The following is a 12,326-nucleotide window of genomic DNA, read 5'->3' as shown; positions in this document are numbered from 1 at the left end:
GTGATGATTTTTGCATCTGAATTGTACCTGCCTAATATATTGTGAAAATTAAGAATGCATATTGTTACTTGCTAAGGATAAAGCAATGCAATTATCTAAGATATGTTTAACAGCAGCAGCAAAACCAAGTCTCAGTTTTTATTCCACTTTTCAACCAAAGTGATAAGACAACCTATTTCTAAATGGGAGTAATTAAGTAATTTTGTTTACCTTTACAGCATTATAAAACTTTAGATGGTTAACAAAAAATGCCCATAACGCTCTAATTTACATTTTAATTTCTTGTGATTGCCTCTGCCTATTACCTTACCTTGACAGCATCTACTGTATCCCAGTATTGCCTGCAAAGAATAAATTTCATCCTTCCTTCAATGTACTAGAAAATATAAGCATGGTCAGTTATGCCAGATCATCTGATATTAGGCACTCTAAGAGATTCCAAAACATTAGAGAAAACAAAATGAAACCTCACTGAAAGTTGTATCATATAGTATATAACCACATCTTAGATAACTCAGACATCTATTTGCTGAATATTTCATTCCTGAACTCAACCATACTTTATGGCAACTTAAGATATCTATGTGGTGCCTTCCAGCTAGGGGACATAGTTCCCAAATCTAACTTCAACTCCTATTCTGTAGCCGTGGTGCTCAGTTCACGCATATAATCAATCTTTGTGCTCTAAGTAAAAGGGTTTATAGACCACCTCCACCCATTAAAAAAATTTTTAAAGGTCAAATATTACATGTTTTAGTAGATCGTAGAACTCAATCAAATCTGGAGGAAACAATATAGCTAGTAAATTTTCTATGCACGTATACTACTTCTGTAAATATAATGACTATAAAGTAGGAGACGGATGTCAAAAAAATTCTGATTCTATCATAAAAGTGATACAAAAGGCAGTCTTTTCCCCCAGAAGATCTATGACTTTCCATGAGTCCCCCCCCCTTTTTTTTTAGCACTCACTCATGAAAATCCTGCAGTAAAGAGAGTCTGTAAGGAAGACGTCTCATCAGTCATGTGTCTGACCTCTTACTCCTGGGACAGCACATCTTTCTGGTTAAAGCCTGGTCTAATTTAACCAAAACCAGGTACAGGTTTTCAGTGCAACAGAGCTGATGCCAGACCACTTGCTATCAAACCACAGGCTATGTACCCTTTAGCCCCAGTGAACCTACCAAACACAAGAGATCAGAGTATTTGACTATTCCAGTCCTTGTTAAACCAACAAACTCATTTCCAGACCAAAGGTATGAAAAATTACCTGGGGAAAGCTGTTAGCTATTCAGAATAGGTATGGAACCCAATCCAAAGAGACAGACTGTATAGGTCTAGAAGTTGTACTAAAGAAAAAAAAAAAAAAAGAAAGAAAGAATTTTTTAAAAAAAGTCACGATATCTCTCCTGGTCTCCTGGTGGTGGGCTACATTTGGGAGCCACTGCTGAAGCGACAGATCCCAGTCTTCTCGGTCTCTGTCAAATTGCCCTACTCAGGGTAGAAGTGATTCCAGACAGAAGGGTCGCAGTTTCAGACCTGCCTTTGCCAGGATGGCGTTTACAGAGTAGCTGGCAGGAAGCCAGCTGAACAAGGCTGTTTGCTCTGGGGCGCCCGAGGCCTTTGTTTTCCCCACGAAGATCCTATGATACCATTCATTTTCTTCAATGTCGTACAACTACTGGGAAACTCCTTTATCTCTTCAAATACCTGATTATATTGAAAAAAAGATGCCTCAATTATTCCCCCATCAAAACTGGAATATGAACCTCCCTCAAGTTGGAACAATCTGGGTATCAAAATGAGTAACAGTAATGGATTAGAACACAATGGATGTAAAAAGAATTCATGAATTTATATGGAGAAAGATTTTAAAACAAGGGAGACACAGAAGGAAAAGCTTTTTACAGAATCATATCAACTAATATATATATATATATATTCACACATACAAAGAATGAAAGGAAAAAAAAACCTGCCATTTTTACATACACCATAGAAAGTGTTTCAGGTAAGAATCATTAATAGACAGTGATACCATCAGGTGAAAGGTTGCTGGGGAGGATTACCGCAGGGTCTTCAAGTATCACTTCAGAGACCACTGATTACAAAAGAAAAAAAGACATCTTTACAATAGGGAAATTTGGTGGACATCATCTTTACCTAACAATCCCAATCGGCATCACCAATGATGGGACAGGTGATACCACGTGCCTACTGACGGCAGTATGAGAAGCACACCACGTTGTCTGTGTCCTACTCTTGCTGCAGACATTTCCTACTGACCAACTCAGATTATGTGATCAGGCGGACCAAACTGAAGGACAACCTGCCAGACATCTGGCCCAGACTCTTTAAAAATGTTAAGTTGTGACAGACCAATAAAATTCAGAGAACAATATTCTAGGTTATTTATTCTGTTCAATATCAACTGAGAAACTACCATGTACCCAGCACGGTATGGGCTGCCAGGGACACAGCAGTATGTGCATCAAGTTCCTGCCCTTATATCACCTACACCTTAGTCAGGGGACAGTAAAGAATCATAATCCATACACACACACATAAATATATATACACATGTGTGTATATATATTTAAAATTTTATAGTTATAAATATTTGTCTTGTTATATGTAAATTCAGATGGTGTTGGGAATGTAGGAGGGGAGGGGTAGGGAGGGTGCTGTCATCTTTTTAGGATGGTCCAAAAGGCCTCAGCGATAAGGTGGCATTTGAGCAGGGACCTGTGGCTATCTGGGGTGTGCCCTGGAGAAAGGAGTTGTTCGCATGCTCAGAGGAGCAGCAAGGCAACCAGTGCCTGGGGCCAGGAGCATGAGGGAGACTGTAGGTGGCGGGGCTGGTGGTGGTAGAGGACCACACAGGGCCTCATGGCCCACTTTTTAGGACTTGGCAGCTTTTATACTGAGTGAGACAGGAGGGTTTTAAGTAGAGGAATAACAGGAACTGAGTTACATTTTTAAAGGCTCACTCAGCTGTGGTGGTGAGAAGAGACTGTGAAAACGGAAGGGTGGATAGAGAGAGACCATTACAGAAACAACAACCACAAAACAAGCAAAAGTAGGTGAACCAGGTGATGACAGCCTGGCTGTGGGTACGGTGGTAAGTGGTCAGATTCAAGACAGTTTTTTGAAGGGAGAGACAATATAGTTTGGTGGGTATGAGAAAGAAGCTGAAGGAAGCTCCAGGTATTTGGCAGGAGAGAACAGGGTTGCTATTTGCACATGCGGGAAAGACCACGAGAAGTCCATTATCTTTTTAGTGTGTTTTGTTTGAGACATCTGTTAGATATTCAAGTAAAGATGAAGAGGCAGCTGAATATGAACCTGGGATTAGAAGAGAGGTTTGGGCTGGAGACCTGGTCTTAGCAGTCAGTGCTGGATGGTTTTGCAATCATGAGACTGGACAAGACGCCCTCCCATGGGGAGCTGGGCAAGGATGGAAGGACCAGCCCAGGGAAGCCAGTGTGGTGGGAGGAGGAGAGCAAGGACCAGCCTGCAAGCGTGCTGACCACACCATCACAACCAAACTAAAGGCTTAGTTAACACTTCAGAAACCAGAAAAAATACCCCCTTGTTCCTGTAGGGAGTGTCCAGTTAAATGCACTGTAAATATATACATAAGGTGACTAATAGCAACCAAAAGTTGCCATTAATATCTTTCCAAGCACTTAATAATGTAAAATATTAGTGATTCCAACTAACACGAATGGAAAAGTTAAGTTGAAAAAAAAAAAAGATGGAAAGTCCTCAGGTCGGCAACACTGATCCTTTTGAGGATGACAGGCCCAACTCAACAATCTTTTGCTGCCCTCCAAGTAGGTTTGGACACATACTTCAGGCAAGTCTAAGAAGTAACCTCCAGAACCGGTGGGCAATTACTTTACCTGCTACATTTCTGCTCCACTGGGAGTCTTCCCTCCAGCTACTGTGTAGTCAAAGGAGGAAAGCAAACTGAAGTCTTCACACCACCTCAGTGTTTCTCAGTCCCCAGGACAAGATGTTAAACACTGGATCCTAAAAACGGCCACCAGGTAGTTCAACTACCTAATCCTTTTTCCTACTGAAGAAGGGCAGTAATAGGATTTTTTTACAAACTGTTAATGGATTTTAAAACTTGCTTTCATCATTTAAACATACCTTCATTAAAAATTCAATTTGAAGACTCTCTTAAGAGAGCTAATACATCAATGTCCTTGAGATATGACTCTCAGGAAGTCCAATTTTAGACAGCACAGTGGGAGGTCTCACATCTAGTACATAAACAACACAGACACCACTGTATTTTCAAGAATGAAGCAATCTGCAAGCATAAATGTTAATAAGAGGGCCCTAATCAAATCCTTATATGCAACAGTTTACATCTTACCATTTTTCTACCACAGCAAACTGAAAGCTACAGTAACTTGACATTTCTTCCTTTAAGACAGACAATAATTCACATTATTTTTTCCAGTTTAGCAACGTTACGTCTCTGATCCAACAAGAATTAAAGATCTAGTCCCTAGTCCATCCAAAGCAGAAATAATATGTTAACGTTGCCTAACCTAGAAAAAGGTTTACTCTTCCTCTTCTTTGGAAGCTTCAATTTAGTGTACTAATTTGCAGATATAAATATGAATATTTGGTGCAATTAGGAAAGAGCCCCAGTGTCTATTGCCACATCAGTTATGGGAACCTGGCCACATGACTGCACCTCCACATCGCGATCACTCTAAAATGAAAACTCAGGATTATGGTGAGGAGGATATAGCTCAAGTGGTAGAGTGCATGCTTAGCATGCACAAGGTCCTGGGTTCAATCCCCAGTACCTCCTCTAAAAATAAATAGATAAACTTAATTACCCCCCCCAATAAAATAAATTAAATTAAAAAAAAAAACAAACCAAAACTCAGGATTTCCAGTGATTTTCTCACCAAGCAGGTGGGTCATATTACTACAGAGGGCCGTAGGACGGACCTTTCTCCCACGGACTCCTTATACCTTATAAGGAATCTTCAGATCCTAAAGAGAGGAGCCCAACACACACTTTTCGCTAGCTACAGAAATTCCTTGGATTGTGGAATTTACATACTGCTGTCAAAATTTTATAGTCCTCATTCTGAAAAGCAAATCCAACTCTCCAAAACTCCTATCTTATTCCAGAGATAGTTCCTCAGGGAGAAAAAAAATTCAAAGCTTGACCTTCAATTACTGGTTGAAATTAGAGATGACATCCTTTGTTAAAAATTGGAGTATTAAGGTACTACAACATCTCCCTCCCTAATTCAGTGCTTCTCATCCCTGCAAGTTTCTCGCCTTCCTCAGTAAGAGTTTCCCAGTTTTAGAGATTCCCTAATGTCACACTGCCAACTCTAATTGAGGAGCTCAGTCTGTACTGCCTTCTCACATCACCAGTAAATATGCTCCCACCTAAAAACTATCTTAGGATGTAAATCCTTAAAAAGAAGAATCATACTGCTTCAGCTTCGCAAAGTAGATATTCTTGACATGTTTCCTTACAATGAAGGAAACCTGTTATTTGGCCAGATCACAACCTGGAATATTCACATGACCACAGGACAAGGGTGGTACTCCACCCATTAGTCACGGTTGTCTCCCAGGTTTGCTTTGTTCCTACAGCCAAATATGTTAATGAGTTTTCTCATTAATCCTTTCCCTCTCACATCATCTCTGAACTGGAATTTTCTCCTAGAAAGGAAAAGCTCACCAATTTTCTTGACAGCTATGAAAGTTACAAGTAACCTCTCTAAGATAATCATGATTACTGATTTGCCAGTATGTGTGAGAGAAACAGGGAAAATATGTATTGAACTTTGAGAATATAGAACATCATGATTTTGTTGATGCGAACAGTTTTTTTGTGAGCTGTTGTATTTATTTCAAGGCTATTTCACACAACCAATGTTTCTCATAAACATCCAAATCATGGTCTATAAGGTCTATGAGTACACTTCAACTCTATACCAATCCGTAGGTTTTTATACCAACAACTGACTGGCACTAAGCTCCAAAGGACCTATTTGACTTTGAACTTAACCCTCTGGTCTTATATTCACCGAATGGTAGATTCATCAGCTATGAAGTCCAGTGAGCTAGATAGTGTATCACCACTTCAAACACAAAGACTGTACATTTTTCACTAGCTTTCACCTTAAAGGAAACCCCAAAACACAAGCATAACTGAAGTGTATCACTTCTAACACTGGATTTTCTAAACTCCAGGCAAACACCAACCAACTAGCACGAAAGTCACATCCATGAACACTAAAGTAGGGATACATGTATCAGAAACTTTTTCAGATTTTCATTAATCATTTTTGCTGAATCTATGTACAACAGTGTGACTGCATGCCATCTGTCACTGCTGGAATACTAGGCCCCAGTGGGTGGATGAGGGATGTCATTAGTTGACTTCTGGAGTTAATCTTCTAGAACTAGACGCCTCGACACGAGCACACAATAGCAGCAGGCTATGCGAGCCATCACGTCCACACCCGTGCCCCATCTGCCAGCTTCAGGTCACCCTAAACGTTCCCTTTGCCTCCCTATGCCAGGTTCACTTGCCTGAAAGGCCCCAAAAAGGTGAAACTGGAGAATCTGTCAGATTATTTTATAAGTTTGTCACATTAGCATAAAATTCAGATTATTGCATAAATTATATACACATATATTCCATGTATCAACACTTCAAGAAACCTCTAATTCTAATGAAAATTACTTTGAAAATTGACTAAAGCAAGAATGGAGCTATGTGAACTAAGAAGAATATTGAATTGCATATTAAGCATAATTAATACAACATTTATAGGAGGCAGAACTTTTATGCAGATCTTCAGAAAAACCCAGCCTCTTGCCTGTGTGCAGAGTGCCTCAGGGGCTTAGAACCAGACAGCCTGGGCTTCAAGCCGGGCTCCCCCACTTACTGTGTGACCTGCGGCAGGTTTCTTAACTTCTGTCTTCTCAACTATAAAATGGAAATCATTAAAAGTATCTACCCAGGGGCAGGACCAGGTTTTGAGGAGCTGCCACTTACAGAGCGGGTAGTCATTTGCAAAGACATACGATGTTGTGAACGTAACTTTGGAAGTGGCCAAGTGAAGAACAGCTACATGGTAAACCCACCTCTATACCTACCACAGAAGCTTGTTATAGGAATTACAGGAGATCATGCATGTGAAGCACTTAGTAGAGCATCTGGCATGCATTAGTGCTCTATGAACTTGACTATCACTAATGTAAGTGAAACAAAATTATATAAAAGAGCAAGTGGCATAAAGCCCATTCACTTTATCTGAAACTCTTAGAGCAAAGGAAATAGGTTCTTTGAAACAAACAGTTCATGGGCAGGGAAGGCGGGGGCAGATGGAATATTTATTTACATAGCAAGTTGCCATAATGAGATGAAAAGTCCAAAAATACCCATATTCAGGGGAGGGGGGCAAAAGTTACCAGGAGGCTTTTGATGTTTTCCTGTAAGTATCTTAAACAACTAAACACAGATCTCAAATGCCTCTCAATGGCTCAGATTAGGAAGTATCTCTTGTCGTGAATTTAAGAAAAGGTGACCAAAGTAATCACGCTACTGGCTCTAAACACAAATATGAATGCAATGTAGTCTCCTTGCCAGATTTTCTGAAACCTCAGGTGTTAGGTCCTGGGTTATTCCAAGAGACAATCTCGTGACTGAGAACAGGATCAAGATCGCCACTTTTCTGTGATGCATCCTTCCGAGGTGATGCTAACCTCTGTGTGTGCACTCTCTCCTCCTCCTGCCCGAGTCTCTCCCCACCCCAACTCCAGCCAGAAGTTAACAGCGAGCCTGCCCCTTTAAGAGAGAAAGGGCAAAGCATTTACCATTAAATCAACGTTTCTTTGGGAATTAGATCCAAATCCACCCCAAGTCACCTAAGATATATTTGGCTGCCCCAAATCCCTAGATTACAAATAATATTCAGTTCTAACTACTATGAAATCTGTCAGGCTAACAGATGGCCTAGGAGGGCCCCGACTGTCAGAACTGATTCTGCTTGTCTGATCATCCCCTGCTCCCCAGCTGAAAGGCATCCACAGAACCGGAGGCCCTGGCGGGGAAAGGACAGAGACAAATATATGCCAAAGAAAAAGTTCTTCCACACTATCATGAAGAGTAGGGGGAGAACGCTTTGAACCACCTGTCACGAACAGAGTTTTAAAGATCCATTAAACTGAAAGAAAAACAGGCAGTCACTATTTGCTGACTACCTGAATTTAGTGGTGCTGACTTATTTTCAAGAACATTGTGATAATTCATGAAAATGAAACTGCTCCATCATTACTTTGGGGATTAAAGACATTTTAATACAGAAAGAAACCTCTTATACAAATACTACCAGAATATTGAAAAATACTTTTAAAATAAAGCAGTTTACTGGGATCCACGGTCACTTTCAACATTTAGCACACTTGAGATGAATTCTTGACAGCGATTCAAGTTACTACAAGTCTGCAATCGCAGATAAATAAACACACATATGAATAAAATCAAGTGCTATGATCCTGTCAAGAGGAGGAGGCCTCCGAAAGCAACATTTCAATAATAAAATGCAATCAGCTTACCAGCCTCTTCCTTTGTGAAATGTCTCTGGAAGCAGCAACTGCATCAGCTCAGGGGAGAGGAATGCACTACAGGACCATATTGTACCTGAGGTTGCCAGGGCAGGTCCCCCTGGACAGGCTGTCTGCAAAATCAAAATCCCTGAAGGAAAGGTCTCTCTCTCTCTCTGTCTCTCTGTCTCTCTCTCTGTCTCTCTCTCTCTCTCTCTCCCCATCTAAGTTTCAATTTTCCTTCAAAAAGATAGAAAAATAGAAAGCTACGCTAAGGACAGATATTATATATAGAAACCAACCAGAGTTAAAATTGGACTCTTCTTCCTGCCCATTTCCTCAAGGAAACGCACGGCCCCACCCAGCCTTGTACATAATTCTATACTTCTTCACAGATCCCGGATATGCAGACGACAAATAAAACACAAGCTGCTAAAAGCAGCGACAGGTTCCTCGCAGAATGACGACCTCTGGGTTCTGGCAATTTAGCCCAAAGAGACGTGGAAGAGGAATCAATGCCATATAAAAGGAGAAAAATGCCAAGGGCCTCTCAGTCAGGTTCCTGGGTCTCCTGCCACAGATCTAGGTGGTAACTTCCAACTGTGTGTTACTACCAACAGTGCTCCTCCAATGCTGCCTTTAGGTTCTGCCCCTCCTAGGCTGGGCTGAACAGATTTTCTGTAAGTGTCTGGGGTGAAATGACTTGGCTCGGAGCTGCACACGATGAAGGGTGCTACATACACTTTCAACTGTTCCACTATAAAAATGGGGTCTATTTTTAACAAAATCAATTCTGGAACAACACAAAACTCTCCTCATCCTTCTTTTCACTTCATATTTTGGGTTCTTCAAAAATATGGTTTCGGGACACATGAGAAATGAACCAAAGAGGAATTTTCCTCTAAATAAAAACACCAGCTTCCTTATTAACTTAGATTCCAATAACCAGACACATTACATGCACCATGCTGCTTCCCCAAAAGGAATTCCCAAAAAGATTTAAACCTGATTCAGCTTGCAAGTGGATTCATTTCTCCAACCCATTTGATATGAGAGAAGTAAATGATCCTCAGAGAAAAAGTGTATTTAAATGGAACTTAGCACTAGAGAATTCGGAAGATCCAGTAATTCTCAGAGGAACTGGATGGAGGGAGCACAATGAAATGGTGAATGCAGATTGAACAGTATTGGCATTTGAGAGCAGATCACCTGGGACACTCTCCTGGTCCATGTCCTTTCCATAACAGAACAACACAAGGAGATCCAGTGCTTGCAGAAGCACATCTGCACTGAGGGTGCAAAGAAGCTTCTCTGACTGGGCATGAAACCTCCTGCAGAAAAGCATTCTGATAAAAAGACTTTCAGAACTTCCAGTCCTCCAGGAAACAAAACAGTTCTGAGGGGACATCCTTTTACTTCAACGTTATATTAAGCTCGACAGCTCCAACTTTGCGGAGGCAGAAATAGAATCTGAATGTTCTGCTCACTTTACCTAATTTTAGTAACCACAACACATCGTGGGGTCTGCCAGACTGTCTGGGAGCCCAGAAGACAAAGACAGCATGAGTGGTGCTCCTGCTACCAAGTACTTTGTGTCCTGACCCAAGGAGGCTGGACTCCCCCATGTTCATGGCAGACCCTTGGGTGCCCCATTGGGGGAGTTCTACCATAGGGCAAGACGCTGGTGGCAGTATCCTCTGTCCAGGCTTCTCTGAGCTACACAACTAAGCCATGCTCCCAAGAGGGCACGAGAGGCAGCTTGTAGGTGCAGAATACTTGATCCTGGGTTTGAAACAACACGGCTGCCTGTACTGCGTTAAATAAGGACACCAATAACCTGGGACGTAGACTCCAGCCAATCCCAGAGCTGCTGGTGGCAGACAGGCTCAAGTGCTTGCAGGCCCCCAGGAGGCAGAGTAATGGTTAGGTGCAAAGGCTTTGGGACCCGGCTCCCAAGCTTCAATCTCAGCTGTGTCGTTCACTAGCTTTGTGACTTTGGACAAGTCACTTAACTTTTCTGTCTCTTCTGTCTCATCTAAAAAATGGCGATAGTTCTGTTTCAGGTTGCGGAGGTGGTGAAGGATTCATCATGTTAATGAATTATCAAGCGCTGAGGATGATGACATCAGCTCAGTGCCATATAGTGTTTGTCTTCTTTATTAGTGTTACCAATTATAAATATTATCATTTTCCAAGTGAGATATTTTGGGCACCAGCAACACAACATGAAGCTCAAGTCCAAGTTTAGGGCAGAGCAGAGGAAGAGCCAGGGAACACAAGGAGAGGAGAACCAAGCCCCTCTGAGAGCTGACCCAATGTCTGTGCCAGGAGACCGGGGTGCAGGGCTGGGAGGTGGGACCAGGAAGGTGTTCCCGAGGGCTGGAAACAGTCTGGCAGACCCTGTGATGTGCTGTGGTCACTAAAATTAGGTAAAGTGAGCAGAACGTTCAGATGCTGGACACGGCTCCCCTCTCCTCAGATGAATTTATAATGAAGTGTAAAAAATAAGACGTCAGAATATGTACAGTACAAGAAGAGAAATTAGACCCTGAAATTAAGTTATATTCACTCTGACACATTTTTTTAAAAATTGGCAAGGAAAGTAGTAAAGGGGGCTCCTAACATGCTCAGCGCCCTAGGGGTATTCATTAAACTCTTGCTAATTGACTGAACTTGCCTGTTCAAAGAGAACTTGGAAATGTATATGCCTTCAGGGAATACCTCTTGGAGTACACAATTCACTAAGTATCTTCTTAACAGTAACGCAGAATACAGTTTATATGTAAATTAAATATTTAATTGGTATAAATAGACCACATTTTGTTTCTGCTTTTTAATGAGCACAATTTTGGCCACCATGTTTAAAGCTAACATCACAGAAATTCAGAGGTTTCATACCTCAAAGGTATTTTAATAATATTTGGGTATTTTCATTGACATCATGTACCACATGATGGGGAAAGAAACAGGCAGGATCCATGGAAAGCAACTGCTTCTATTGCTCCTGCATCTTAACGTTATGAAAATCTTGTTAGTGGAGAAACTGAGTAATAGAATTGCAAACTAGGAAAACTGGTGCCTCTAGATTTAGGAGGTCATAACATTACCCAATCTTATTTCTGCCAAGGAAAATCCAAATAAAGTTCAAATCTAGATTAAAATGATAGATGTCCAACGAGGAACCAGAGAGGGGAAACTCAGAGGCTTCCGGTCTAAAACAAGCAAGGGAATAAGAATCAGGTGTATTTGAGAGAAAGCACAGGCACACCCAGGGGTTACAAGAGCAATGGTGTTTGAAAAATACAGGAGGGCTTCCTCACTGATCAGTCTCAGCTCTACTATAATTTCTGACTGACTCAGAAACTTCCAAGGCTCTCAAAGCCAAGACAGGCAGGAGTTTTAATGTGTGTTGGCTGGATGCAAAATATTGCTGGCGATTTACTTTCTTCTAAATCAAGAGCAGTCAAAGACAATCAGGGTCTCATGCCTCAAGTATCAGAACTGAATTCTTTTTCAGCAACAGCAGAAAAATAATTTCCATGAATTGAGTATGTGGAAGAGGGGTAGGTATAAACTAAAGGAGGCATTCCGAGGTGAAGGAAGGAAGTGTGCTTTGTGGATTTTTTCCCTCCTCCAACAATAATGGAGAGTTCAAATATTTCTGGCTGTTAGACTGACATCGGACAGATACCAAGAACGCAGCTATATTTTGCTTCCCACAT

General features: G+C 41.3%; 1 protein-coding gene across 3 annotated transcripts in view; it reads right to left on the bottom strand.

The window, feature by feature from the left end:
* The window catches only part of MCC (MCC regulator of WNT signaling pathway), a 371,860-nt gene that overhangs the window by 177,501 nt on the left and 182,033 nt on the right, over window positions 1-12,326 (bottom strand). The window lies entirely within an intron of this gene.

This window comes from Camelus ferus, chromosome 3 (genome assembly GCF_009834535.1).
Source record: "Camelus ferus isolate YT-003-E chromosome 3, BCGSAC_Cfer_1.0, whole genome shotgun sequence".
Taxonomy (NCBI): domain Eukaryota; kingdom Metazoa; phylum Chordata; class Mammalia; order Artiodactyla; family Camelidae; genus Camelus; species Camelus ferus.
This window is presented reverse-complemented; position numbering and strand designations above follow the sequence as displayed.